The following is a 5,097-nucleotide window of genomic DNA, read 5'->3' as shown; positions in this document are numbered from 1 at the left end:
CATTGTTGCAATGGGAAATGATGCCTTTTTTGCGTTTCTTGTTCTCTCATACATCCGTGTGGAAAAAATAAGGGATCATCACACTGAGTGTGAATGTTTCCAATAATTGGGTTAGTTGGTACAATTTTACACACATCATTAAATCTATACTTTAATAATAATAATACAATGCAGCTACACGATAATCCAAAATTAAAATAATGTAGTCTTTACACATAAGTTCAAGGGTGTTGTGCTCTCCGAGCTAATATTGAGGTCTGTGACGGCAGCTCGGGTGCAGAGTACCGGGACATGGAGGTAGACGATACTGTAATACACCCTTGGTGTCCAGCCAATACTAAGAAAATACAGGTTAGTGTCAACGATACTGATACCAATATTTTGTTCTTGGACATTTTTCAAGCTCATTGTGTAAAAGTTGGGCCCCAAGGTCAAAAAGGTTAAGAACCACTGCTATATATACTACCCTGATATTGTGTGGACATTTTTAAAAGGCAGTTAAAGACACAATTGTTCAAGCGTGCGTTCCAGTAATATTTATGTAACATTCCATGACATTTTTTATTTTACATACTATTTTATTATCAAATCAAACTTTATTTATAAAGCACTTTTTTATACACAGGCAAGTGGTAAACACAAAGTGCTTTACACACAAAAAAAAGAGAAGAAAACATACATACAAACGCCCGCACACACATGCACACAGCACTATTGACAATAACAAAACAAAACATGGCAAGGCACATATAACTAGGCCCGTAGGAAACTGGAGAATAACTAAAATTAACAACATCTAAAAAATATTATGAAACATCCATCCAGCCAGCCATTTTCTACCGCTTATCCCTCTCGGGTCGTGGGGGGTGCTGGAGCCTATCCCAGCTACATTAGTTAAAGTTAAAGTGCCAATGATTGTCACACACACACTAGGTGTGGTGAAATGATTCTCTGCATTTGACCCATCACCCCCTGTAAGGTGAGTGGAGCAGTGGGCAGCAGCGGTGGTCGCGCCCGGGAATCATTAGAGTGATTTAAACCCCAATTCCAACCCTTGATGCTGAGTGCCAAGCAGGGAGGTAATGGGTCCCATTTTTATAGTCTTTGGTGACTCGGCCGGGGTTTGAACTCATAACCTACCATTAGGGCGGAAGACGGGTACACCCTGGACATGTCACCACTTCATCGCAGGGCCAACACAGATAGACAGCATTCACACTCACATTCACACACTTAGGTTGATTAGCAACACTATTGGCCCATAAATTGGCCCATCACCAGGCGCATGTCTTTGGAGGTGGGAGGAAACTGGAGGGAACCCACACAGTCATGGGGAGAACATATGCAAACTCCACACAGAAAGTAATTCAGTGTTAATGTGAAATAATATCAAAACCAGGACTTCTTATTGTGAGGCACCAGCACAAACCCCCGTGCTTCCAGCATGAAACATGTGATTAAATATATGTAAAAATAAAATACAAATAATACATTAACAAGTTCATTAAAACATAACATTGAGATGATAATAGTTATATTAATAGCAATGAATAAAATAGAAAACAACACAATAAAAATTAAAATATATATATATAAAATAAAAAATAGTTTAACATAATCAGTAACCCAGCAGGCACAAGACATTGATACAAAGTTGATTATACATGTACATGTCCTTTAAAACTGACTTTGAAACAACATAGCAAAATAGTTGTATTTGTAAATTGAGACACTGTTGATGTATAAAGTTGGATCCACGTTGTTGGTTGGGAAATTACCAAATTTCAATGGGCAAATTCATGTCAGAATCCAACATTGATTAAACGTTGTCAAAAAGGCTTGTTGTTCCAACGTTAGGTTTGAGTTGCTCAACGTCAGAACCTAGGTCAACAAGTTCTCAACTTTGTTTTAATGTCTTGTGCCTGCTGAGAAAAAGCCTGATCAAAAAGGTGTATCTAATTTTCAATTATCATATGTGTTGGTGTTTTTTTGCAATGTCTGTGTTGTTGCAGCATGCTATATGCTGGCTTGATTGTACTATTTGTATTTGAACCATGTGAAGCACTCTGTGTGAAAAGTGCTATGTAAACTAGATGAGGCAATTCCTGAAGGAACTGCGTGTGAATGCTCCAGTGCTGAGTTTGAACTGAAATCCTGGAATTTTGTTTTAGAATTGTTGAAGTAGAGCACACAATTCCTGGACAGGCGGAATATTTAGAAGTTGGAACGATGTGAATCAGATGAAAAATGTGGGAGTTGTGGAACTTTGAAGAATGTTCCAGTGATTTAAATGGGAATTTCACAAACATTTGGAAATTTCAGGAAAAGCGTTTTGTTTTTTTAATGGTAAAAAACTGGTCTGAATGAGTTGAAATGGTTGGTGTTGAAATCTTTCAAACCGGTCGAGAAATGTTGAAGTAGTAACATGTTGAATGTTGAGAAATGGTATTACGGAATTCCTGGAATTTCGGAAAAAACAGGAATTTTTCCAGTTCAAAAAACAACTTTGTTTTCTTGTCCTAATTAAGAGGAATGATTTGACGTTGGAACGGTTGAAGTGGGTTGAAAACTGTGGAAGGAGTAGTCTCCAGAAAAAAGGGTGGAAATAGGGCTTTGGAAAACCAGTAATTCTGGAAAATCCTGGAATTTTTTTGAACTTGGAAGAGGTGAAGTTTGAATTTCCGGAATGGTGGAATATGTTGAAGGTGGAATGGTTTGAATAGGTTGAAAAATGTGGAAATGGTGGAAGTTTGAAAAATGGCCAATTCATTTTGAATGGGAAAAATTTGGAGAAATCTGGAGAAGAAGAAGTTGTTGAATAACTAGAAGAGGCAATTCCTGAAGGAATTGCGTGTGAATGCTTCAATGCTGAAGTTGAACTGAAATGCTGACAGAATGTAGTATGAATGTAAGAATAGTTTGAATGTTGAAATGGTTTGAATGTTGAAGAGCTGACGCTGAACTGAAACGCTAATGGATTGTGGGGTGAATGTAGAAATGGTTTGAACGTTACAATTGTTTAAACGCTGAAATGGTTTGAATGTTGGAATGGTTTGAATGTTGGAATGGTTTTAATGTTGGAGAGTTTGAATTTTCAGGAAAACGGGAATTTGGTTTGGAACTTGGGAAAGTGTTCGTTTGAATGTCCAGGATGAGTGGAATGTGTTAATGTTGGAATAGTTTGAACAGGTTGAAAAATGTGGGAATTGTGCTACTTCGAAAAATGTTCCATTTGTTTCAATGGGAACTTCCTGGAAATTTGGGAATTTGGGGAAAAGCAGGATTTTTTGAAAATTATTAGGAGCATGAATGTCCTGAATGAGCTGAATTGGTTGGTGTTACAAATTTTTAAATCGGGCAAGAAATGTTGAAATAGTATTAGGAAATTTCGGGAAAATCTGGAATTTTTTTAAACTTGGAAAAAGGATAGAATGGTGTAATGTGTCAAAGGTGGAATGGTTTGAATGAGTTGAAGAATGTGGGAATTGTGGAAGTTTTAAGAATGTCCCATTAATTTCAATGGGAATTTCCAAAACATTTGGGAATTTCTGGAAAAGCGGGATTTTTTTTTGAAAATGGTAAAAAAAAACTTGAATGGTCTGAATGAGTTGAAAGGGTTGGTGTTGAAATTTTCCAAATGGGTCGAGAAATGTTGAAGTAGTAACATGTTGAATAGAGAAATTGTATTAGGGACTTCCTGGAATTTCAGGAAAACCGGGAATTTTTCCAGTTCAAAAAACAACTTCATTTTTTGTCCTGATTAAGAGGAATGTTTTGATGGTAGAACGGTTGAAGTGGGTTGATAAATGTGGGAGGAGTAGTCGTCAGAAAAAAGGGTGGAAATAGGGCTTTGGAAAAGCAGGAATTCTGGAAAATCCTGGAATTTTTTGGAACTTGTAAAAAGGGAAGTTTACATTTCCAGAATGGTGGAATGAGTTGAAGGTAGAATGGTTTGAATTGGTTGAAAAATGTGGGAATTGTGCAACTTGAAAAAATGTCCCATTCATTTCAATGGGAACTTCTTGGAAATTTGGGAGTTTTGGGAAAAGCAGTTTTTAAAAAAATGAGTAGGAGCATGAATGTCCTGAATGAGCTGAATTGGTTGGTGTTAGAACTGTTTAAATCGGGCAAGAAAAGTTGAAGTAGTAAACGGTATTAGGGAATTTCTGGAGAAGCTGGAATTTTTTTTAACTTGGAAAAAGGGTAGTTTGAATTTCCAGAATGGTGGAATTTGTTAAAGGTGGAATGGTTTGAATGGGTTGAAGAATGTGGGAATGGTGGAAGTTTGAAAAATGGCCAATTCATTTTGAATGGGAAAAATGTCCCGGAAAACATGGAATTCTGGGAAATCTGGTAATTTTTGGAATTTGTTAAAGGAAAACCCGCGATTCCCGAATTGTGGTGAGAGTGTCCGCCCTGAGATTGGTAGGTTGTGAGTTCAAACCCCAGCCCGAGTCATACCAAAGACTATAAAAATAGGACCCATTACCTCCCTGCTTGGCGTTGGGCGTTGGGTTGGAATTGGGGGTTAAATCACCAAAATGATTCCAGAGCTGCTCACTGCTCCCCTCACCTCCCAGGGGGTGAACATGGGGATGGGTCAAATGCAGAGAGTAATTTCACCACACCTAGTGTGTGTGTGACTATCAGCGGTACTTTAACTTAAATAGGCTGAACAGTTTGACGTTGGAACAGTATGAATCGGATGAAAAATGTGGAAGGTAGAGCGCGTCAAAATCTGTAGAAGAAGAATAAGTTGTTGAATAATACATACATTAATTTTGGTGTTGAAATGCTTTGGAGCAAATTTCACACATTAAAAAGTACTTGGCGCTCGCTGATATCGCTTAAGTCGACATGTGTATCGACCCTCCCAGCTACTACTAGGACAGTGTTGAGTGACAGCGGCGGCGGCGGCGGTCCACAGTAGCTGCTCAGCGCCACAGCCACGGAACCGAATGAGTTCGAGCGGTGGCGGCTCGACTCGCGAGTCTCGTTCTCGCTTACGTGCGAGTCAACGCGATTAAAGGTCACTCGGAAACACTCGTAGTAAATAGTAGTGGAGGGGAGGGGGTGGGGGGGGGCGAGGGTGCACCG

Source organism: Entelurus aequoreus, linkage group LG12 (genome assembly GCF_033978785.1).
Source record: "Entelurus aequoreus isolate RoL-2023_Sb linkage group LG12, RoL_Eaeq_v1.1, whole genome shotgun sequence".
NCBI lineage: Eukaryota > Metazoa > Chordata > Actinopteri > Syngnathiformes > Syngnathidae > Entelurus > Entelurus aequoreus.
Note: the sequence above shows the minus strand (reverse complement) of the source record.